The sequence below is a fragment of the Meriones unguiculatus genome, chromosome X (assembly GCF_030254825.1).
Source record: "Meriones unguiculatus strain TT.TT164.6M chromosome X, Bangor_MerUng_6.1, whole genome shotgun sequence".
Classification (NCBI taxonomy): Eukaryota; Metazoa; Chordata; class Mammalia; order Rodentia; family Muridae; genus Meriones; species Meriones unguiculatus.
In genome coordinates, this window is record NC_083369.1 from 33,556,161 (window position 1) to 33,582,725 (window position 26,565).

The window sequence follows — 26,565 nt, forward strand, 5'->3', positions numbered from 1 at the left end:
GGTATAAGCAATAACAGAATAAAAATATATACAACAGGTTTTACTGGTACAGTTAGGTAGGTACTGTACAAAAAAAAAATAGGTGCAGAAAGAGTAGGAATGAATGACAGAAATGTTAAACAGTAAAGGTCATACAAGCTGGACCTTGAAGAGCTGAGCATTCATCATGTAGAAAGGGGATAGTGGGCATTCTTGAAAGAGGTAGGGCATATATAAGGGCACAGATAGGATGATCTTGGTCTGCATAAGGAAGGTGGTTTTGTTACACAGCACATATGGCATGTTTGGTATTCTTAGTATATATATATAAAAAAAATTTGGAATTACTAATCTCCTGAACTAGTTTCCAATGCTAACTCAAACTTTGCTGCACTCTGGACATTGGAATTCTGGTAATTTAATGACCCACTATCACGATTGCATATTAAGGGTGATCGGAGATAAAATAACCTGCAATGAACAACAGAAAAGCTTTATGAGTGCATCAAATGCACTACACTGCATTAACACACATAGATAGGAATCTCACTACTCTAAGCTCTTTCTGGAAATAATTCCAGAAATGGAATGTTTGGTGTGGAGATTTTTGCTACAATCTATACCCAGATCTTCCCACCATAAGATCTTAATACTGAGAAACCAAAAAAGAATTTTATACATGCTAGGCCTCATAATCAACAACTACTATCAAACACATCAAGCCTATGCCCCACTGGCTGCATAGCCATGGTGAAACCAAATAAAACCTTAGAACATTGTGAGATTCTTTTTTGAAATTCAACTGTGTAGTTCTCATGTGTAAACTTTTCAGATTATAATGCCATATCATGTTGTCAAAAGGTAGGGTATGCGGGCATGCCTGGTGTCTTTTTTTTTTTTTTTTTTCCAGAAAGAAGTATTTAAGGGATTCCAATCAAATATCCTGATTTCTGGAATTCTAGAGTTTTCCTCAAGAAGAAAACTTCCAGAGTTAAAGATTTAGTTCATTGGTATAGTGCAAGGCCACAGGTTCAACCCAAGCACCAGTGAAAAATAAATGTTGTGGAGGAACTTATAGAAAGTTTAAAGATCTACTGTCTCATGGCTCTGGTCCTTCTAAAGCAATCACATCTCTGAATTATTTCTAAAGTGCATCTTAATTGACCTCAATTATTTTCAGGGATATAAGGGAAGGAACCTTATCTATCATACTCATCCCTTATCATTCTGAAAGATATGTTCAGGCTGGAAAATGGTAGAACAATAGTATTACTCTTGGTAATTAAGGAAAGCTCTCAAACACTCCACGGTTTGGGCTGGAGAGATGGCTCAGAGGTTAAGAGCACTGGCTGTTCTTCCAAAGGTCCTGAGTTCAATTCCCAGCAACCACATAATGACTCATAACCATCTATAATGAGATCTGGTACCCTCTTCTGGTGTGCTGGCATCGGACATGCAGGCAGAACACTATATACATAATAAATAAATATGCCTTAAAAAAAGGACAATTAAAAAAAAACACTCCATGGTTTAAAGATAGTCCAGAAATAAATTGCTATAAAATTTCAGTCATTAAGAATTGTCAGGCCATTAATACATCTTTTAGCAGGTCAGTATCTATGTAAATGTAGAAATCTGTCCTGTTCAGAAAAAAAAAAAAAACATAAAATTTCAAGACTTGTCTTCAATATCTCACTCAAATTTTCATAAAGACATATAAATACAAGACTATAATTCAGTGTGAAACTATACCTATGTTTGTTCATTTTGACAAGTCAGCTGATTTTGTTAAGGCTCATGAGGCAATGATTGAATTCTGTAGCTCTAATTGAAATCACGGAGTCATGCTAAACATAGTTTACAATATGGATGGATTTATGTTATACCACCACTTTTAATGACTGTGAAATTATTGTCCCTAGGGTGAAGTGATAAAAGAAAACCAGAACAATCGAATCTTCAGAAGTATCACACATTCAGCCCTCAGCTATACATACTGGGAGAACAACAGAGGAACAGTGTTTTCCCACCCACTTGTCAAAATTAGCTCTAATTTGCCAAAAGGGTATCTACCAATTTGGTGAAAGAATGTTAGCTAAGGAGCTAATGATACCTTATACCTAGGAATAGATGGAGCTCATTGTCAGATTTGGGTCCAGGATGAGTTAAAAGAAAGGTTAACTATTGCCCTTAGCAACAGTAGGCTATGCTGTTGACAACTTCTTGTCTCCTCTTTCTGCAACTCAACATAATAGTCTCCAAAACCATCAGGGAAAAACAGTCTTACCTTAGAAGTATTTGTAAGCATGCCTATACATGCTGTCTCGACTACATAATTGTTGCTTAGTTATAATTAACATTATACTTTACTTTCTCTGGCTTTTTCTCTAACTAAACAGTAAGGTTTAAAATAGCAGCTTAGGTCAGTGGAAAATGGGCTCTGGAGTAAGGGCTATCAAAGTTTGAACTGTTCCTGCCCTTGAGTAACGTAAGTCACATAAATCTGCGAGTCATAGTCTCCTTATCTCTGTAAAGTGGAAAGAATACACTGCAACACACAGGATGCCCTAAAAATATGTAAGGGCTGAGCACATTTCTGCAAATAGAATTTACCTTGCCCTTTCTTTTGTACTGTTCCTACATCTTAAAAGAGCACAGGATGTTCTGAGCAGGTGTTCACTAAATCTTGAGTAAAAATAGAGTAAAAAAAACATTGTTCCAGGTTTTTGGTTCCCAACTGTGGAAATCAAGCTATAACCTGCTCTGTGTTACAGCATATTATACAGAAAATCATTTTCCAGACTGTGCCTTGTCTCCCGTGACTCAGTTTTACAAATCAAAAAAATATTTAGGCAAAATAACTCTGCCTTTTGTGCAAATGACCAACCATAATTGGTCTAGCACAAACTAGATAGAGCATTAAGACTGATAAATAATATAAGTAATATATGAATACTATTAGTATAAAAAATAAATAATATAAATAAAAAATTTTAGCACCTATGAACTTGCCAAATTAGTTCAGGGGCACATGGACACATAAGAACATGGGTATACCCCCCCACACAAAAAAATATATATATACATAAAAGAGAGTTGAAAGCATAGCTCAGTGATACTGTTTGCCTAGTTTTGATCTCTAAGTGCCAAATTAATGTCAGAGAAACCAAGGCATGAGTTTTTCAAATATACCACATGAATACATGATGCAATGGCCTCACCTGGTTTGTATAAAAAGAGAGGCACGGATATCCAGTGGCAAACATAACCCAGTCATCAGCTTTTCAACACCATCCCAGCTCAGGGATGCTTTATGGATCAACAGATAAACTCCCTTAGCCCCTTGGCTTCCTATAGCCCTCTTGAAGAGCAGTTCCTTCAGATTCAACAAGATTGCAAGGCCCTTTGCATTTTGACCCTGCCCTGTACTTTGGCAGCCCAGTGCTAAAACAGTTGTTTACATCTTTTATGTTAATACCTAATCAAACCCTCTAAGGAGATTCTTGCATCTCTGTCAGTTCTCTTGCCTTCAGCGAGGCCTAGTTGAACCCTATGATATTTTTAACCCATTTAAAACCATTGTTGGCCATTCTGTCACCAAGACATTATATAATGAATAGTAGTATGAGATCTGAAGGTTCAGATTAGCAATTAAGACTGCAATAAAAATAAAAGCCTGTGTTTACCAATGGCTACTGTTAACATTTAAAGTTAACAGAGAATTAAAGCCAACAAAAAAAAATTTGTCACAGCTTTTGAAAACTTTATTAAAAATCCAAGATATAAATGTGTCTGTGTCTGTTTCTGACTCAGGTTGCTCACCACACCAAGCTCTGATATCCTTTCCAACTTAAAGCCTGGTTTCCTTTCACCTGGCTTCCCATGATTCTTTTAGGCAGACTAGGTCCTGTGTGAAATGAGTTCTGTAAGAACATCCTTGTCTGACAGAGCAGAAAGGTAAATCTCACCCGCCCACAACTTCCTCCTAAGAAATGTGCCTTTTCTTCTTTATTTTTAAAAAATTATGGATATAAATGTTTTCCCCGAATGCTTATGGGATGCTCACAGTGGCCAGAAGAGGGTGGGGAATAGCCTAGAGCAGCAACATGGCACCCTTCTTTGACTTTCAGAAGATTAGTCCCTTTTGCCAGACTGCAATGACTAGCAGGCTGAGGAGGTGATTGGTACCACTTACTGAGAAGGGTTTTCCTAAAATACAAGGACTCTCACATCTTACCTTTCCTCTACACATGGAAGGATTACAAAAAGAAAACCTGCCTTCCCCAAAGAAAGGCCTTCATTTAAAAGCATATTTCTAAAGTCATAAATAAAGGAAAACTACTGATAATTGGGAAAGCCTTTTATGGGAGAAAATACATTTAAATTACTGTCTTCCAAAGGAGAGAAACTGAGTGCCAGTTTTGCATTCTCCTTTTTGGTAAACCATCCCTACAACAACAAAAAGTCTAATACAGAAATTATAAGGTGAACTCAGGGCCTAAATTCCAGCTCCATTATTTCTTCCAAAAAGACAAACACTAGGAAGAACTTTGTTAATTATTTCTTTACCCTCCATACCTTATATAGCTGACCTATAATATACACAGTGCATATACATACCAGCCCCCATTTACCCTTCTAAACAAATACAGTCAGACACTCTCCAGACAAAAGAAAAGAAATGGAATTCCAGAGAAATGGATTGTTCTAGCACAGTGGTTCTCAACCTTCCGAAAGCTGCAAACCTTTAATACAGCTCCTCATATTGTGGTGACCCCAAACCATAACATTATTTGGTTGCTACTTCATAACTGTAATTTTGCTACTGTTATGAATCATAATACAAATGACTGGTATACAGAATATCTGATATTCCTCCCAAAAGGTCACAACCCACAGGTTGAAAACCACTGTTATAGAAGAAGAAATGGCACAATGGAGAATGGTAGAGGAGAGAGAGAAAAAAATTAATTCTCAGGGAGAGGTGGGTTTTGTTTTTTGGGTATTTGTTTGTTTGGTTGATTGCTTGGTTTGTTTGTTTGTTTATTGTGGATTTGTATTTCCTGTGAATTAACGGACTCCATTGATTAGCAGATAATTGTTTAGTGACCCTAAAGTCCCTAGCTTAAATCGCTTTCTGCTTTAGTTCTCAGTCAGTCTGCAGATGTTTGTGTCTTCTTTGGCTCAGAGAATGTTTGCAGAATAAAAATGATCCCCTGTTTTTAAGAAAGTTACTCTCCCACCAGGAATGAAGCTTTACAGGTCTAATATCTTGTCTCTCAAACAGCTTATCTGTAAGACAATTGGCACACATCTGTAATCCCAGCATTCAGGGAGACAGAAGGAGTTGGATCTCTGTGAGTTTGTGGCCAGCCTGATCTACAAAGCGAGTCCAAGACAGTCAAGGCTACACAGAGAATCTCTGTCTCTCGAACCCTCCCCACCCCAGAAAAAATTACAAAAGAGATAACAAAGCATTTAACAGTAGTAAGAAGGAATGGTGTGTTCATCTGCAAGTTAAGAATTTGAACCCTTCTGAGAGCACAAGCCCAAGATGGAGATAGGCCCTGTTTACTACTAAGTGCCTTTGTTGTTTTATTGTTATTGTGCTGAGCTTTGCTCCTAACTTGGATTCTTAGGGAGCTCTCACTTTTGATTTTCAATAAAGGGTCTTGCTAGATGTGTTGTTCCTGAACTCCTAGGTTCAAAAGACCCTTCTATTTCATCCTCCTATGTAGCATGACACCCAAGTTCTGCTTATTTGAAAGAATTATTTTTGAAAGGCAAGGCTATACAATATGATCCTTACTCACATTGATAAAAAGAAAATATTTTTAAAAATAGTTTCAAGTGGGCTGGAGAGATGGCTCAGAGGTTAAGAGCACTATCCGCTCTACCAGAGGTCCTGAGTTCAATTCCCAGCAACCACGTGGTGGTTCACAACCATCTATACGGAAATATCATGCCCTCTTCTGGCATGCAGGTGTACATGCAGAGGAGCACTCATATACATAAAACAAATAAATAAAACAAATATTAAAAAAATAGTTTCAAGTGCTGAAAACCAAAATATAAATTTTGAGAATTGGAGATTGGTGAGATTAGGCTATTCTCTAGTGTAGGTTACTTCATACATAACAGATTTCAGGCTCTACTTAAAGTGAATGATTCAATCTTATAAAGCAGCAGTTGATTGACTCCATATTGAATACAAATGTTGTGGCATAATAACTCATTTTGAATACAAATATTGTGGCATAATGGCGTATCTTTGTGCAACACACCAACACCTGTCCTGAACAATAAGTTCCCTATAAGTTAAAAGGAACAAACTGTGATCTTACTGAAGTAGGTTTACAGTATGGATGCATTCTCCCAGAGAGTAAGACACTCCTTTGAGCATGAGGCCCATAAGAAAGACTGCCCATTTTCACTTTTAGCCTAGACAGCAATATAAGGTAGGGAGCTGGGGAGACATGAGCTGTTCATATAGGGAAGCCTCTAGCTAATGAGCCACTTTGACCTTTATGGAACACCTTAGGAGAGAGATTTTGTTTTATACCAAGGTGAAAAAATAAACTCAAGTGATGCCTCTGCCAAAGTTCTGTATCTCAGGTCCAGGGAAATTATTATACACACACAACCCTGGAAAGACAATAGTAGTGATTCATTCAAGCCTCAGCAGAGGGTAAATGAACACAAAAGTGTTAGGGGTCCAAACCTGTGCTTCTAACCCTCTGACTGGTCACCTCTATGTGCTGGATAATCTTCACCTGTCACCTTGATATGATTTAGAATTACCATAGGGACAAAGATCTAGATAGATCTCTGTGGCTGCTTCTAGACAGGTTGATCACAGCAAGAATGAATGACTCACTCCAACCATGGGTAGCACTATCCCATGGGCTGGAGTCCCAAACTTAATAAAAAGTAGAAAGTGGGTTCTTTTGCACAAGAACTTATCTCTCTGCTCCCTGAATGCAGGCACAATATACCCAGCTGCACCATGATTTCCAGGCCACAATAGACTATAACCACAAACAAGCCAAAATAAACCATTCCTTCCTTTGGTTGCTTTTGTCTGGTATTTTGTTATATTAATGAGAAAGTTAGCAAATAGAGTTCTCTTCCAGTTCACTAGCGATGCCTGTTACCATGACAAAATTGTAGACCACTTACAATGCATTAGGACTTCTTAGATTCTTAGCATGAATGAACTGAGGAACACCCAGGCCATGAAGTATATAGAGAACTTTCTAGCTGGGCCAGAGGGATCTATCTTCAAGTCAAGAAGGCTTCCAATTATTGCCCTTCCTCTTAGAAAATATTGTTTCCTCAGACCACTCACTACACTGGATCCTCAAGAATTAAATCAAATTGATCCTGATAATCAAAAGAAAAAGGACTGAATTATAAAACCCCAGAGGGGCCCCTGGACATAGACTGATAGTAGAGAACCACTTTGTATGAATGAAAAATTATATTAATAAACCTGTTAACTATGATAAAACCAGAGAACTTAGTCAGGAAAGAGAAATTTTGCCTTATTTCTCATCAGACTCCAAAGGTCTTTGAAATATTAACATTGCCATAGCTGCCCCTATTTATCTTTTGAATAGAGAAAGGTATATAACTTAAATAAACATAACAAAGCTTTATCTCTGATTTTTTTTTTACCTCCACTGGGCCTGTTTTACATCTCAAATACAGTCCCTCCTTTATGTATACTACAGCATATATCATCATTGAACACAATTGTGTCAAATGCTCATGATAATTGCTCTGAAGTGTGTGTGTGTCATTTTGTGTCTAAAACTGTATGGGGCAAAACTCAATATATACCTAGAGTTCCTGAAAATAACTGCAGCAAATTCTGTGGCTGGTTCATTTTTCATTTCTTTCACTCTTTGAATACTAACATTTTTATGCGTGTGTGCATACATGAATGTGGGTATGCATGTGGCATAGTACTTGTGTAAAGGTCAGAGGACAACTTTGGGGAGTCAAATCTCTCTCACCATTGTGGGTTTCAGGGTCTGAACTCGGATGTTCAGGCGTATACGGTAACCACTTGTGCCTGACAAGCTATCACTCTGGCTCTAAAATTACTACTCCTAGCATACATAATTTATAATATATCTCTGAATATGAACTTTGGATGGCGTCTAGATAGGGTTTCTCTGTGTAGTCTTGGCTCTCTTGGACTTGCTTTGTAGACCAGGCTGGCCTCAAACTCACAGAGATCCACCTGCCTCTGCCTCACTGAATGCTGGGATTACAGGTGTGCGCCATCATGCACAGCTTGAGTATGAACTTTTAAAGATGATTTTTAGCTTGAAATGATGGTATTAAGGTATAGGACCTATATTTACATATTGCCTGTTCTTTGTTCCCCTGCCCCTGGTTTCTTTGGCACAACAAAAAGGAAAATAGTCATTTCAAAATGAAGATGTTACCGCCACCAACTGAGCATTGTATGAGGAATCTTAAAATTTACTTATGTGAAAAGGAAACCCAAAGAAAGAAGATGAATACAAATGAAAGAAGAGATGGCAGATTTTAATCTTGCCTTTAGTAAAAGGGAAAACAAAAAGTGTCCAAGGACTAACATGTTTTGCTTGTGTTTCAGACACAGCTTCTTGTACTTTAGTTGGAATTTGGTCATTTTATGAAGAAAGAAATGCTTGGCAACAGACTTAACTGTCTGGGTATTTCCAGGGCACCCCTTTGGCCAACAACTGTAACCCAATAATGGTAACAGAAGTTTCATATGGTGTCAAGTTGGGACTTTGCCTCTCCCATTACATGGTGATTTTATTTAGATCGCCTTCACATATGTATATATTTCAAGAAGTTTCTATTATATTAGGTTTCGATATTACTCCTCATATGCCCCTTAATTTTAGCTATGTATCACCATATTATCTCCCTTAAACTCCTCTCATTCTCTCTCCCCATTTTGTCCTCCTGTTCCACTTCCTCCATCCATCCATAATTTCTATTCTATTTCTCTTTCCTAACAATATCTCTATGTACCATCTAGTTCCTTATTCTATAACTACCCTCATAACAATATTCTGCTATACTGATGGATCAGTGCCTTATTCAGCCATAGTCAGAAAAGCTTCCTCCTACAGCAGACAAGAATGGATACAGAGATCCACAGTCAGACATTACGGGCACAGAGAGTGCTTGGAACATACTGCTCTAAATGAGATGTCTCCAACAAATCCCTCCCCTCAGAGTTCATGGAACCCCATGGAAGAGAAGACAGAAAGGGGGTGTGGGAGGCAGTATTCAAGATGGCATCAGCTGTGGGACCAGAGATGAGTCTACAGAGACTGTAGTATCTCCAGAACAACTTAAAGAAAAAGGCAGGTCTTATGAGAGGACACATTTAAAAAGTGGACTCATGAAATTGGAAGGAGAGATAAAAAGTAGAAGCTAGTACACAGTAGAAAATGGTAAAACTGGAGACACAGTGCAAAGCGTATGGAGCAGGACCATGGCCGGATGGCCCACAGGGTGCAAGCACAAAGGTGGAGCCATGTGAGTTTATGGCCAACCTGCATTAAGGGCAGGGATGTGTGTGGTGGCCTGGGGCTCTCCTGGAACCTGCTCCCAATGACCTGCCTAACCACAACACCTCCCTGACTCGGGGCAACAGCAGGATATATAAAACAAGTCTTAGCGATGGCCCAGTATTTATGATGCTTCAGAAACCAAAAAACTTGAACCAGACTAATGACTCATTGCAGTATTTGCATGTAAAGCTGTTTGGTCAGAAAAAGGAAAAAAAAAAAAAACAAAACACCACCAACAAAAGAAAACAACAACAAAAACCGAGGTTCTCCTCTGTCATCTCTCCAGTATTACATATTGCAGTTTGCAGTGCCACTATGATAAACAAATATGTGATAGAGAGGGAGGAAAGCTGGAGGAATGGAGCATTGTGTGTGTGGTAAGGAGGGAGTTAGAAATGTGAATGCAGTGATGGATATGGGAGAAGGCTAAGGTGGATAGGAGAACCATGTGATTGCCAATTAGGGCCAGAAGGGTGGTATACAGCAGTCTGAAGCTTTTGCAGCCTCTGCCCCTGAAACACTTCCCAGCCATACTCTGTCCCTGAGCAACAGCAGAATGTCTGGAGTTAGAGGATGATTCATTTTCTGGATTAGAACTCCTTGAAAGACCTCTTTGTCCATGCTTCCCCCAGCAGACATGTTAGTATCTATATTCCATGCTACAGCCAAGGGACATGCTTGTGTCCATGGTCTGTGCTACAGCCCTAGGCTGTGTTGATGCCCTAGATTCATGTGTATATCTGTGTTCTGTCCTCCTGCTAGGGTCCATGAGTATGTTCATGGTCTGTGCTCCTTTTAGAGGCCATGGTGATACTTGTGGTTCATGTTACCACCAAAAGCCATGTGGATTTCTGTGGTCTGTGTTACCAACTAAAGCCATGTTGATATCTGTGGTCTGTGCTGCTGCCCAGTGCCATGATAGCACCGAAGGGCCAAGGGCCGTGCTGATGTCAGTAGTCATTACTACTGCTGGAAACCAGATTAAAGTCTGGGGTCCATGCTGATGCCAGAGACCATGTGTATGTCCGAAGACTGTGAGGTAGCCACAAACCATGTGAAATTCATGATCCAAGCTGCCACTGACTGTAAAGGGCAAGGAACCTTCTTTTTCAATGGTATCTATGACTGAAGACTGACAGTTGAGAAAGAGACATAGAAAGCTTCTGTGACAACTTCTCTCCACCTCCCATGGACGCCACCCCCCAAAAAGAAACAGTCTAGACAGGAAGCCATTGAAGAGAAGGCTTAAAAATTTTAATAGGGAGGGTGAACTGTAGCTATTCAAAGTTGATGGCTTCTGGCAGGGGTGGGGGTGGATAGGGCTCAGTTTCTTTAAGGGGCTGGCCACTGGGAGTCTGACCAGGATCCAGTGAGTATACGGGCAACACAAATTGACTTGGTATTTTCTTTTTCTTCTTCTTCTTCTTCTTCTTCTTCTTCTTCTTCTTCTTCTTCTTCTTCTTCTTCTTCTTCTTCTTCTTCTTCTTCTTCTTCATCTTCTTCTTCGTCTTCCTCCTCTTCTTCTTTTGTGGAGCAGGCAGAATGTCACAATGGTGGAGAGTGGACCTGGTTGGACTATGAAGTGAATGTGATTGGGATGCTTTATACAAGATTCCCAAATAATCAATAAAAAATTATGTTGGTGGGCGGTAAGAACCAGAAGGGGTGGAGGGCATCAGAACAAGGCCCTCTGAATCAGCTGAGCAAAGCTCATATGAATTCACAGAGACTAAAGCAGCAAGAACAAAGTTTGCACAGGTCTACACCAGCTCCTATGTGTATACATTACAGCTTCCAGTTTAGTGTTTTTATGGGAATCCTAAATGGGCAAACAAGTGGGTCTCTGATTCTTGTGCTTTCTCTTGGGAACAGAGATGAAGAAGAAGATGGAAGAGGAGGGGGAGCAGGAAGTAAAGAAGAGGAGGGGGAGAAGGAGATGGACATGGATGAAGAGGAGAAGGAGAAGATGATTGTAGTGGCATATATATATATATATATATATATGTACATACACACACACACACATACACATATATGTTAGTAATTTGATAATCAAAAGGGTTTTTTTTCATTTTTTCTAGGATAATACTTATCTCATCTGTCAATATGCTGCAGATACTAGAAAGAAATTGCAAAAAGGAGGAAATGGACCCCCAGAGAATCCAAATTAACTTTTTTTAATTTTGGTTTGGGGGTTTATGAACAACAGAGATAAAATAGAGAGTCTAAAATGTCCAGAGGATATAAGCGCAATCCTAGTAGGTAGCCTTAGTCCTGCAGAACAATAAGTCTCCCCTTGTCCCGCTACTTTATAGAAACTCCAGGGAAAAGAGTATTCTAAAGGAGAAATGCTTTCAACAACTGTGAGAAACCAGTGTACTGGAAAATAAATGGCCTTAATGGGGTTCTAAAAAACTACAGAATTTTGCCCCCTCTGGAAAAAGGGAAGGTTCCTTTAAGAGATGCCCTCTCACCCGCTGAAGGGAGTTAGGTGTTTCAGCTCCAGTGCTGACTACCCTTACAGACTGAAGCTGCAATTGGTTTCCTGGTAAAAGCTCCACTCAAGTAACTGCAGACAACCTTTGAGATGCATCCCATAGCTCTTGATATGGCAGGTAAAAATGTTACTTTTTTTCTTTCTAATATTAGAGTTCCATTCTTTGGCTTAATCAATAACCCAAGAGCAGTTACTAAATAAATGCTGTAGTAGCAAATGTAAAAAATGTAAAGGAGTTACTGTTGATAGCCACAGAATTACAAATTACCTTATACATGCCCTAATAATAAGGCATAACATTGGAAATCCTTACCTGAAAATTACAGGCCATTCCTATACCTGTCCCTTACTTTTCCAGCTACTCTGAGCCATGTAATTAGGATGCTTACAAGCTACAGAAGTTATGCAAATATTTTAATAAGATAAAAATGTAATAAAATGGCTAGTGGATTCAAGGGAAATACAGAATTCTGTTGTTCTAAATGGATCAAAGAAAAATGATTAAGGGACTTTATGACTCATGTTACCTGGGAAAGACATTAAGTGTTTTAGTCAGTTGTGCCTTTAAGGGTAAAAGGATCTATAAAGTCTACACTCCAAAAATTGGTAAAGGCCTGACTGTTATTTTTCATAACTATCTAAAAGGAAGAACTAAGCCAGGACCTTTTGTTAATCTTTTCAAATAAAAGACCAACAATTAGATTTTAGTCAAATGTTTATATCCTTTGGGATATAAACAATATATTCAGATACTAATGACACCTTCTTGGTTCAGATAAAGTCTTGCCTCACCTACAGCATGTGAAGAATTTATTCTCTACAACGAAACGTCCCCCTTCAACACAGTCTCTAAAGCAGTTTGAAGGCAAAGACCCTTGCAACTGTGAACTATTGAGACTTAATAATTCTCTTCAAATAAGAAAAAAAGGGTACCGTAACTTCCCTAAATGCAGAGATAAGCCTTATGTATAAGTCTATCAATAGCTGTAATATTAATGTTTTGGGTTTCTTCATCATTTTTCTTTTAACATGTTGGCATTCAATTATACTCCATAATTCAAGCTTATCCTTTAAATCTACTCTACCACTGCATTTCCTGTTAGAAATATTCTTTTCTATTTTGCCACATTCTCTCTATATAAGCATCCATTTGTTTGTTTGATTGTTTCCTTTACATCCCAAGGAATCTTACTCCTAAGCTCAGAATGTTAAAATTATGAGCACAGATGTAGTACAAGACCTGATATCCCTAGATATTATAACATCAGTTCAAGATGGAACATGCCTCATGCTCAAAGAGAAATGCTGATTTGAGGATAACTGGATGCACTAGTCCCAGACAATGCTTCTTGTGCTACAGGGATTTCAGCCAATCCCTTCCACAGGGGATCCAGACCTTCCTCTCTAATCAATATGCAGAATATATAATCTAGTTCCTGGTCCCTCTTAGGTAGGGAATATATCCCAATACAGCACAGAAGTTGTGATACATGATGAATCATCATTATTCAGCTTGCCCAAAAGGTATCTGGGGCTCCAGTTCTCAGTGGAGAGTTGATGCAGCAGAAAGGAGTAGAGAAGTAGAAAAGACCTTGTTCATATCTTTACAGAAAATAAGGGAAAAATAAGAAAGCAGCATACAAACAACCCAGGCCAATGGAAACTAGCAGGCAGTGCTGGTGCGGGTGCAGAGGTACTCCAGATTTTCCAAAGATAACCTCTAGCTCATTAAAATGCATACACTCCTGCATGGAGATGTTAGATGGAGATGTTATACAACACATAAATTGTATCTATACATGACTGAGCAGAGTGGAAAAGACCACACTGTTCAAATAAGCCAAACCTGTACTATGCAAATCTCTCACTAGGGGGGGAAGCCCCTACTCTTGGTAGGACAGTGCCAAATGAGCCACTAAACTCTCCTTTCGTTCTGCCCTACTTGTTACATGGAAAGTGCATCCTTTCCTAACAAAGGGTCTGCTTCTGTGCCACCCAGGTGTCTCTGCTCAATTACCTGTTCAGAGACAAAAGAACCTGGAAATCCCTGCCCTTAATGGGTGCCCTGGAATGCCCAAATGAACTGTTATCACTGTCATCGGAACACCCGGTGTGCGTGCCAATGGAATGTCAAAAAGAGAACTTTTGGGTGTCCTTTGGCTTCATCTCAGCAAGGTCTCCAGTGCTAAACTTGGATCACTTGAATTGCTGTGTATCTATGCTTCTTTCAATCAGGACTTTGTTCTGCACTTTGCCCTAGGGTCCTTTGTGTCTAGGCTTTACCCTGTTGAAAGCTGCTTCTACTTGCTCCCAGTAGTTCTCCAATTGAGTTTCTTGATGTCTTATTTAACCACCTGAAGTGACTTTCATCTGTATCAGCTGTTCCTAGAAAAAGGCTCTATCTATATGGCCCTGACTCATTTCATAAAGTAAGCATTTTACTGAGAGCATCTCAAGTATTATAGGCCAAAATTAAAACTTTGGGAGTTGAAGAGTGTGGTGGCACATGCCTGTAATCCAGGCACACAGGGAGGCAGGTGGATCTCTGTGAGTTCTAGGCCAGTCTGATCTACAAAGCAAGTCCAGGACAGCCAAGGCTACACAGAGAAGCCCTGTGTGGAAAACATAGATAGACAGACAGACAGATAGATAGATAGATAGATAGATAGATAGATAGATAGATAGATAGATAGACAGATAAAGATAGATGGATGGATGGATGGATGGACAGACAGATAGCTAGATAGATGGATAGATAAATAGATGGATAGATAAAGAAAAAAACATCACATGCATGTCATCAAATTCTGCTAACAGATGAGAGCCATGTATACTTGGATAACAGTTGTAGTGATTCCTGAGTGTTTCTATGGTTGGCCATCGGTTAACAATTTTCTTAGGTGGCCCCTTATACCCAGTAGATCCAGGAGTTGTTTTCTCAAAGAAGTCTTTCATATTAATTAAAACCCTTGCATTATTTAGTCTAAGAAGGGGAGTAGAGTCTTGACAATTCTTACGACAACATTTGGAAGCATATTTTTACTGTCTAAACACAAAACAATCGGTTCCTATTTAATTGATCTAATTTCTATCACCACAACCTTCCTATTAGCAACTTTAAACCACCTCCTTTTCTTACCAAACTGCATTTCCAAATCTTTTCCTAATTGAGTCTTACACAAAGTCTCAAGCCAAGGATAAAATGGAGACAAGATATTTTCACAGAGTGAAACACGAGGACTTTATTCCAATTCCCAATTATGATATTGTTCCCATTTGAAAGTTCATGAGCACAGTCCTCACAGTCACCACTCCTATTTGCACTCTGATCATCTGAGTCCCAAATTTCTTTCACAGGTTAGCAAGAACTCCAATGCTCATACCAAATTTCTGTGTCAGCTAGCCCTTTGTTGCTTTCATAAAATACCTGCCATAACAAATTAAAGTAGGGGACATTTCTTGTGGCTTTCAGTTTTGGATGTTACAGGCCACTGTCTTTGGTGTCATTGATTCTAGGCCAACGGTAAATAAGAACATCATAGAGACTGGAGCATGTAACAGAGGATACTTACCTCACGGTAGACAATAAGCAGACAGAAAGAAAGAGGCCATGTACTGGGCTAGTTCTGATTACTTAGTTTCTGTATTTAGTTCAGACCTCCAAAAGTTTCCTCTAACACACACACACACACACACACACACACACACACACACACACACACGCAAACATTACCAGCTAAGAACCAAACATTGAAAGTTTGTCAAAAGACATTTCAGAGTCAAACCACAGCATTGTAACTTTGCATTTAACATTCTGAAGAAGTGCCAATTCTCTTCCAAGAAAGTTTACCATTCCATATCTACACCAGCAATGTGTGAAAGACTTCTAATTTTAATATTCCACCAGTCAACAATACTCAGCTTTAGTTTTTTCATCATAACAATTTTAAATATGTGAAAATGTTATTGTAGTGTTTCTGACTCAATTTCCTTAATAAGTAATGATGCTGAGTAGCTATTCATGTGCTTATTGGTTATTAGTATATATTGTTTGAAGAAATGACTATTCAAATTCATAACCTGCATTTGAACGCATTATTTCACTTAAGATGTGAGAGGTCCTTACATTTCTGTCTCTACTATTTTCACTGCTATGTTTCCTCACCATTATCACTCTGTCTGGCTCATTGGAAAGGTCCTTGAAGACAGGGACTGTGTTTTTTGTTTTTTTGTGTTTTTCTCTTGAGTTCCCAGTACAAGTTCCAGTAGAATATTTACTGTGTGATTGTTTGAATGAATGAAATCTTGCCACCAGAATACATCATAAATGTCATGTTTATTTTGAATCTTTTACTTATTTCATTTGGGTAGAATCTCACAATCTGTTATATTCTCACAGCTTCTGTATGGTACCGTGTGTGTGTGTGTGTGTGTGTGTGTGTGTGTGTTAGGGGGTATACCAGAAAGCAAACCCGTAGCTTCGTGCATACTAAGCAAGCATTCTACCTATGAGCTATACCTCCATTTCCTGCTCCTATCCTTCCTAATGAAACCTATCATAATTTTCTCTGTGCTTTATTATAGTTACATAAATACATAAATTATTACAGTGACTACTGTGTTTCTGTTAGGAGAATGATAGAAAGGAAGAGAGAGAATGAGAAAAACATGCACAAAGAGAAATGGGAAGGAGGAAGGGAGAAAGGGAGAAAGAAAGGGGAAAAAAGACAGACAGACAAAGAGACAGAGACAGGAAACAGAGACAGCAGAGACTTAGAGAGCATGGACTTCGCTTCATTTAATGGGGGGTTGACTGTCATGGTACTTAGTACAATGCTTAGCATACAGGAAGAGTTCAAGCAGTATTTGCCAAATTGAATTGCTAAAACATTTGGATATTAGTATGGAGGTTGTACTTTAGATCCATACCTCATACCATATACTTAAATAAATTCCAGATGGACCCAGGAATTAAATACAAAAAAAAAAAAGGAAAAGAAAACACCCTGGGGGAATAGAGAAGACAGAATCACATATTTGTCCCATCTGTCGAGGAGTGGTAAATTTTTGAATATTGAAAAATGAAAGAAACGTCACAGACAGGATGGATGTGTTTGAATACATAAATGTAAAAGAGAACACTTTTCCATAGTGAAAGATGATAAAGCACACATAAAATGAAAACAATAAAATTGGAAAAATGTGTGACAAATATACACTAAAAATTTGACTGCTCAAAATATAAGGAATGGATAAAAATAAACAAGATCAATGTCCAGACTTTCTTGAAAAGTGATGAAAGAAAATGACAGAATGAAGAGACAGTAAATATAGGCATTTAAAATGAAAAGCCTTGTTAAAGAAATTAAAAAGGAACAAATGGACACTGTACTTCCTAACCTATCAAACTATCAAAGATGTTAAAATGATAACACTCAGTGTGTCAGAGTTCTGTGCAAGCAGGCACTTTTAGACAGTATAGCATTTGGAGATATAATGTGGCAACATGTAACAGCAACAAGAGAACAGCTTTACCTTTTGGTCTAGTTAATACATTTCTGGTAAGATAGCAGAAAGCAATAGCTTTCAACAAAACAAACACAATTTTTATAGCAACATTATCCATAACACCATGGTTTATAAATGCAAATTTTTAATAGCTTAAAATGCCAAGTAATAGTAAAAATGCCTAAGCAAAATCTGACAGGAATATTAATATCACAGTCTTGAGTCTTAACAAAGAAAGCTCTTTACCTCTTCTAAATTGCTTGTCTTTGCTTTTGTGGTATACCCATACTAGTTGTCCTCACTCAGCTTTGACTGTACATATTTTTATAATATGCTACCTCCCCAAACCTACCCAATATGCTACCCCCAATTCTAATTCCTTGATTTGATTCTGCTATAACTAAAAAAGTAACAGGCTCCCTAATAGGCTTCCAGGAAAATAGGATCAGTGGCAGGCACCTACAGTCCAACCTACCTGGGAGTCTAAGGTGGGAGGATAGTATAAGTCCAGAAGTTCAAGGCCAGCCTGGGCAACAGAGGCAAGCCTTGCTTCAAAAATGCAGACTGCAAAGAAATTAGGAAGGAAAGGTTAGGGGATAAGATAGATAAGAAGAAGGGATAAAAGAAAGAAGAGAAAGAATGAGGAAAGGAAAGAAAGAAGAAAGAAAGAAAGAAAGAAAGAAAGAAAGAAAGGAAGGAAGGAAGGAAGGAAGGAAGGAAGGAAGGGAAAGAAGGAAGGAAGGGAAAGAAGGAAGGAAGGAAGGAAGGAAGGAAGGAAGGAAGGAAGGAAGGAAGGAAGGAAGGAAGGGAAAGAAGGAAGGAAGGAAGGGAAAGAAGGAAGGAAGGAAAGACAGAAAGGAAGGAAGGGAGGAAGGAAAAGTGTCAGTGAGTTTCTCTGAGGTCAGGACACAAACTTCGCTCCTCCTATACCACAGGCATTGTGGCAGCTATTTCCAAATGCCAAGGCATTTTTTTTTCTTTTTAAACTATTACTGTGGTCCAAGGTGTGTTATCAGTTTCAAGATAAGCAAGGCACTACTGAAAATGGTTTGCTTGAATTGTAGGTTCTTAGCAAAAGTGTTTGTTTTGCATGACCATGAAGTACTTTAATAAAATTCTTCTGTTCATAATGTAAATATTTTCATCCAGAAACACATCTAGTCAGGAAAGACAGCATCAGCCTCTATAAATTAGTATTACTGAGAATAGATGTGTCCATGTAAGAAATAAAGAGAAAAAGCCACAATAAATCCACTTATTATACCCATACTCATTTGTCTGTTATGAACTAAAATACATTTTAATGGATATCTGTTTAGTTTATTAAACATATTATTGTTTCAAAATAATGTGCTTGACTTTTACAAATACATGAACATTTCACCATCTTACAAATTCTCTTTGGGGACACAATCTCAAACTTATATTTTTAAAACAAAGTGTTAGATCTTAGAGTTGCTTCAAGACTAAAATCAAAGCAGGACAGACATAAACTCTCCCACAATCACCTTAGAGCTATACATTTTTGAAAGACCTGGACACCAGCCCCACCAAAGAAGTCAGTGTAAACATTAAAGGCAATGAGAAACAAATGGAAGGAAGACCTTTCACTCTTGGTGGGAATGTAAAAGAGAATAGTATAACCAACAACATCAAACATTTGAAAGAAATTTAAGCTGTGAAAACTTGGCCTTGATAGCAAAGAGATAAACAAAAAAATAAACAAAAACCCCACAGATCCTCCACCTGAGATCTACTCCCTAGAAAAGGCTGGGTGTTGAAATTGCTGTTTGCTTTTGGAAACAAGTATCTTAAGAGCTCTGAAAGAAATTGCAAAATAAGAGCAATGCTTTAATTTGATCATTCTGTGAATCCATTTCTTTCTTCTATGTAAAAGCACTGTTCATGAATCCTGAGCTCTTTTCCTTTACCTACAAACATGGGCTGCTTAGTGCTTTGATCAGCACACAGTTTCTGTACTATCAACTCAGCTTTAACTGGTGTACTGATTCCCATGTGCTGAGCATCTGAAATAAACATGCAGTGCTGGTTGATGGGCAGGAAAGGAAAGAACTCACAGATCCTTAGCAGCAAAACCTTTTCCAGAATCCAGATCTGCTGCGGTCTGGCACCAACAGTCTGGTAAACATTTATATGAATTAGGTTGGCAGGTTGATAGATTTCTCATTAGAAAGTTAGGTTTCTTGAACTCTCCAGAAACTAGAAGAGAATATTTGGAGAGCAATCATACCAGCAATGGGGCAGGGGAATGAGACCTGGGGATGTTGGCTCAGCCATTTCCTGAGCAGATCCAGAAGGGAATGCTTTCAAATACTGTCACACAGTGGACCAAATGAATTCTAGTCTGTTCTCCCAAAACAAAGGAAAAATAAGGGAGGGGGAGAGGGAAAAAGGAGAGTGGAGGAAAAGAAAACTAAGAGGAAAGGGGGGCTAGAGATGGGAGGGAGGAGGAAAGGAAGGAAGAGAAGAAAGAAAGAAAACAGAAGTAACAGAGGTGGAAAGAGATGAAAGAAGGGAGAAAGAGAGAGGGAACATCATTACAATTAAGTCAAAGCAAGGATTAACAATTGTAATAGATATAAAGGTTACTTTTGCATAAAATGAAAATAGAAAAGGTCACTTCAGGAAATGTTAACACACTAGCTCTCAGTTCATAGGCCTGAGTCATCTGGCTTTGCAGGCCCACAGAATATAGCCTTGTTGCTTAGGCTTTTATGAGGCATATCTGTCCTGGTGGCAGCTAGCAGACTGGCAGGGATACAACTGCCATGCCCTCAGGTCATAAAATAATTATGGCACAATCATTTACTTGTTCTAGCCATTCTGCCAATTACTCCATGAGTGGGGAGGGCAGGCCCCTTGTCTAGCACTAGTTCTGGACACAAAACCTCCCTTCCAGATCCTTCCTTCCTGGAGTGTTACTTGGGAGTCTGCAGGACCATCAACAAACTCAACAAGCTTGTCTCCTCCTGCTTTAATATTTCATTCACCAGGCATTATGTCTCTCTGCTCTGTAGGCCAAGGATGGAAACGAAAATCGAAGAAGAAAGTACTTTCAAAGGGAATAGAGTCTAGAAGAGTTGGAGAAGAGGATAAGAATCCATTTAAATCTTTGCCCATCAGTCAGTTATCTGCTATCAAGTGGTCAGCTCTGAGGTCATATGCACAATGTAACATTAAACAGACTGTGTAGATTATACTTACACATTTAAGAATGTGTTCTCCAGGGGGGAGCAGCCTTACCACAAAAGATGACAATGCAGCCACTCCTGATGTAATCTGATAGACTAAGATCAGAAGGAAAGAAAGGAGGACCTCCCTTATGAGTAGACTTGGGGAGGGGCATGTGTGAAGAAGGGGGAGGGAGGGTGAGACTGGGAGGGGAGGAGGGAGGGGCTTATGGGGGAATAGAAAGTGAATAAAGTGTAATTAATAAAATAAAATTAAAAAAAGAATGTGTTCTCTCTCTATAGAGTAACAATTAAAGGGATCATGAACTTGAGAGAGGAAAAAGAGAGAGGAAAAGGGGTACATGAGAGAGTTTGGAGGGAAGGAAGGGAAGTGAAGAAAATAAAGTAATTATAATTTCAAAAAATTAATTATAAAATTTTTAAACCACTGTTTTTCTGAAGTTCATTTGTACACCTCACACCCCAATTTTTCCTAACTAGAAAGTCCTTTTAGAATCTGGACACTGAAGTAGTTATCTGAAGGAGAAGAGAGGGGATGAAGACATTTTCTCACACAGACAGTAGAATCTTCTTTTTTTGCCCCCCCTCACCAATGGAGGATGAGCTTCCTGTTCTTCAGAGACACAATTCAATTAAAGCTTTATGGAAACCTATCTAAAAGAGCGGTTAATTACTGTCCTCCATCAGGATTGTCCTGATGAGACCTGATAGGCTAGGGTCTGGTGGAAGGGAAGGAGGGCTATCAGTGGACCAGGGAAGGGGCAGGGAGGAGATGAGGGATAGATGGAGGACAGGATTAGGAAGGGAAGATGATGTGGGCTACAGCTGGGATACAAAGTGAATAAATCATAATAAATAAAAAATTATATTAAAAAATTACTGTCCTCTAGCCTGACACCTCTCTGCCCCCAGGTCTGCCCTACTGCACTTCAAACTTCCTGACAAAGCGCATATGCCTTTCCACATGCATACCCATATACTGTAGCCAAAGACTTCCAGATAGCCTTAGGGAGCCAAGAATGTGTACCTAGATATGCAGGTAAACACATGAAAAAGTATGCACATCGGTTTACTTACAAACAGAAGAGAAGGGAAATAGACTGTAGAGGCCTGGTGAAATTTCACAGACCAGTGAGCTGGAGAACTGAGTAAAGAGGAGAAAGAATAAGTCTAAAATCTCTACAGAGCTATTTTTCACGGCAGGCAGCATATACTTAACCATTGAACAGTGACAAGTAATCTGCTAGGACAGGAGAGAACGGATTCATAGAGAACTCAGGAAACCGTTTAAGGGTCAACAGGCCCCATCAGTATAGTACGCAAGTTATTTGACAGTAATACACTCACGGTCCTGGAATAAATTACTTCCATGCTTATTATTGCTTATGGAGAACATCACCAATTTAGACTTAGACATTTAAACAAGTCCTACTCACTGACACAAATCAGAGAAAACATTCCTGCCAGGAGTACCCTTTGTAAGGTGGAATGTTGCCAAAGCACACAGGCATCTGCACCCCTATGTGGTCACATATTCTGCCTATTTGCCTCATACAGGCCTCACAATCTGTTTGCATTCCTACACCTGGCCCCACCTTCCAGCAGAGGCCAACAGCATCATTCCTGAAACGGTGCCCAGCCTTTGAAGTCAGAGAATGTAGCCTGTTAGATGAGGAGATCCAGATTCAAGACTTCTCAACATATATTTCCCTTCTTTGGCTATGCTTATAGAAAAGTTAAACTCAGGAGTCACTCTGGCTGCTAAAGAAGGAGGAGGAAGAGGAAAACAAGGAAGAGGAAGAGGAGGAGGAAAAGAAGCCAGAAGAATGGATGGGTGAGTTAATCTTCCAGAGACCTGAGGATTGCCAGGGTCCCTAGAAATTTGAGCATCTTTACTGAAGGTGTGGCCAAAGAACAGGACGCTATCTTACAAGCTTCCCTTAAAACATCTTTCTTAGCTGGGAGAGGTGCTGGAACCCTGCAATCCCAGTACTTTCGATGTGGAACAAGAAGGATTAGGATCAGGCATTCAAGATTGTCCTCAGCCATATAGTGAGTTTAGGGTTAACTTGGGTTACATGAGACCCTATCTCACAATAAAACACAGAAAAAAGTCTCATTCTGCTACACTGTTCCTACTACTACACACAAAGAGGAAGTAGCCAGTCCTTCAGGCCATGTCCGGTCCTACCGTCTAGCAGTGACCACTTACAATGGAGCAGAGCTCAGATCTAAGAAGCTCTGAACAGCTTGTGCTTTATTTTTTCTAGAATTTGATTTTGCCTGAAAACAGGTTTGAAAATTTGCATGGAAGCAGCCATATTTAAAAGTAACTGTCTTTCACTGCTCAGCCATCTATGGATTAACATTAGAAATCACATGGCTTTATTTTGGTCCAAGTCACAAACCACTTGTAATCAAGGAGAGAAGACAGTCACCAATGATGGCAAGAGCAGAAGAAAAAATATTTTTTTCAAAAGACCAGTTGTGAAACTAGGAAAAAAAAGCAACTGTCTCTCTTTAAGTTTACAAGTATTTCTTCACCTTGGCAGGTTGGTGGAGGGAGTGAAGATGTGTATCCTTTTAAATACACAGTAATTGTATGCATGTTTTTGTCTATATGCATTTCATAGTAATTGAAAAAAACTAAGCCTTCAACTTTCTCCTAGTAAAATAACCCAGTAAGGATATAAATATATATGTATACAAATGGCAATTTTTAACAATGTTTATAGTTAACCAAACATTAGATTCAAATTAAATGCCAATTATAGCATTTATAAAATGTGATGCTGTGAACTACCTGAAATTATTACATAGAATATAGACAAAAATTATTCTATAACATACTGTTAAGTGTGAAATCATGAACTATGAAACAATGTATTTAATATTTTGTTATTAATATATGTATAATATGTAGGAGTAAAGTATAAAATAGACACATGCTACTAAATATGAATATAAGAAATAGAAAGGTGGCCAGTTTTCTTTAAATTTTTATGTATTATCTAAATTAATATCAAAACAACAAACATTACTGCTTTTAATGAGATTTTTTTAAAATGAAGCTATATTCATTTTGAAAAGGAGCTGAAATATGCTGGGGCAACAGTAAGAATAGCCAACACTTATTGAATAATTACTACTATTTACTATGATGTTAATTAAGTATACTTATATTTTGATTCCATTATAGTAAGATTTCTCATAGTTTGATTAATATCTTTTCTTCCTCTGTTCATCCATTCTTTCACTAAGTATTTAGTACTAAGCCAGGAACTGCAGGGGCATAAAGGTGAGTAAGGCCATCTCCCTCCCTGCCTCCAGTGGTGTAATCTGGTCTCCAGTGGTGTAGCATAACAGACCTGCTCTCCTGTAAAGCTGACCTGGAAGCAAATTCTAGGGTAAAATATTCATGGTGACCAAAGGTTCACAGCTAGAAACATGGTGATAGAAAAATACATGGACGAATCCTTCCTGCATGTTATAAGCACAGTGTGTGTGTATATATAATAAATATATGTAATATATGTGCATGTATATACAGGTATGTACATAGATGTTTATCTGTCTGTATGTATCTGTGTGTGTTAGTATTTCTGCTACAAAAAAAAAGTGGCAGTTAATATTTTAGCACACCCTTACTGGCTGTGACAGGCACAAGGCTCAGTGCTTTATATACAATACAAGTTTTTACAACTATAAATCTGTTAAAGGTAAGAATTAATATGAAAACAAACTAGAACAAATCTAATGAACAAAGCGGCCAGAATTCTCCACACATCCCCTATTTACTATGGGAAAGTTGACAATCCTCTTAGAGGCAAGAATGTTTGATTACTCAGGTACCTACATAAGTACTTTCTTTTTCCCTTTCCTTAACCCAGCCCACAAACTTAATAAATTATTGTATAAGGTTCTGTACACAGGTGTATCTTTCAGTTCAATGATTGGTTGATGGTAATTTCAATTCATATTTGGTTACCTTGTATGTTAATTTTAGTAACTAAAGGGTAGGTCAGTTAACGATGATGTAGTACATATCTAACAAATGATAGACATTGTCTTAGTATATTCAAATACCCCTATCACAGAGGTACCTATTTTCCAGGTAACAGTTCAGAGAACTGTGGTTCCTACTGCTTCAGTGTGACAAAGCCACTGTATAAAGTCATTTCTGAATTATACCAAGGCTTATGTTCTTTACATGCTTCATGAAAGACATTTCTATTCTTATAAATAATTATATTTTACATAAAGCAATAGCCTGGTCACAATGAGCAAGAAAGATCATAGGTAATGGGCTTGAAGGCTGTCCCAAGAAAGTAGTGAACATAAAAGTGGCACCATCAAAGCTAAGCTTAAAGAAATTAACCTATTCCAAAACAATGTTATCCTTCTCTTGAGACTGAATACAAGCAAGAAAGTACAGTACAAAAGAACATCTTTTTGGTGATGGAGGCCTTCAAGGTGCACAGTGTCCAAACGAAGATCAGTTGTCTCCTTGAATTCCCAGTCTGAGAACTTAGAGAAACTACATTCTTGGAGATGATATACGGTGCTAGAGCACCGCTTCCCTGTCACTAAGTACAAACTTCACACTGAAGCAAGCAAACATTTCAACTTCCTTACAATCTCAGAATGCTGTCAAATAATGATGTTCATGTTGACATGTCCAAATGATGCTGTATTCCACTTGAATCTCAGAAAAGGTCACCTAGGACTTAAGACTAGAGCTCTGAATAACGAGAAGATCAGAGACCATGGAGGACAGAATAGATCATGGAAGTACTTCCCCACAAGGTCTATGACTACTGTGTAGATATTTTCTACTTGAAACATTCTTTCCTTAAGGAAGGCTTCCTTAAGATTGAGTAAATAAATAAATTGTCATTAATAAAAAAAGAAAAAAAAGATCAGGGTGTAAAAAAAAATTAGAAGCCTCAGAAAGTTCAAAAATCTTAGAAGATTCACAAGGACCCTGGCCAGTGTTAGATAAGCAGTAATAATTGTGGACGGAGAGGAGACACTCTAAGAGGCCAAGCTGTGTGGAACAATCCTGCAGGAAGAACAGAGGTTACAGTTTTCTTGAGTTGTCACCTATGCTAGTGTGGGCTCTCCCATGCTGCAGCTGCCTTTGAATCTTCCATGTGCTGGAAGGAACCTGGAGAAACTTACCAGTTCACTAAGCTAAGCTTGGGTAGAATAACTCCTTCTATCTGTCATTAGTATCCTATCTGGGTTGTATCTCTCCCGAAGAACTCATACAACAGTTGTCCTTCATGTTTCTGTCCATTTCGTAGGCCTACCAGGTAGCCAAAAAAGATTTCCAAACAAATTTGAAAGAGGTTTTTTTTTAATTGTATAAGATCTTTTTTCTTATTTAAAAGTTAAAAACTTTTAAAAGTTAAAAACTTTTAAAAGTTAAAAACTTTTAAATATATTTTGATCATATTCTTCCTTTCTCCTAAGTCCTTCCAGGTTCTCTCCCACTTTATACCCACCCAAATTTAAGTTCTTCCTCAAAAAACAAATAATACAATATAATGATAAATTCCCTCAAAAAACCAAGAAAACTAAATAAAACAACACACAAAGAGAAAACAAGATCAGAAGGAAGGAGAGGGGGACCTCCCCTATCAATGAACTTGGGGAGGGGCATGCATAAAGAAGGGGGAGAGGAGGTAGGATTGGGAGGGGAAGAGGGGGGATATAAAGTGAATAAAGTGTAATTATTAAAAGTTAAAAAAAAGAAAACAAACAAAAAATCCAAACTGCAACC

At 38.4% G+C, this 26,565-nt stretch overlaps 1 protein-coding gene across 2 annotated transcripts in view; it reads right to left on the reverse strand.

Annotated features, from left to right (window-relative positions):
* The window catches only part of Shroom4 (shroom family member 4), a 220,990-nt gene that overhangs the window by 148,651 nt on the left and 45,774 nt on the right, over positions 1–26,565 (reverse strand). Inside the window, exon 1 of one of the 2 annotated variants that reach the window (XM_060375750.1) lies at positions 18,044–18,496. The exons of the other annotated variant lie outside the window; for it this stretch is intronic. The gene's annotated coding sequence lies outside the window, so the exon portion shown is untranslated. Of the gene's footprint in view, positions 1–18,043; positions 18,497–26,565 lie in introns of those variants that run through there. 2 annotated transcript variants of the gene reach the window in all.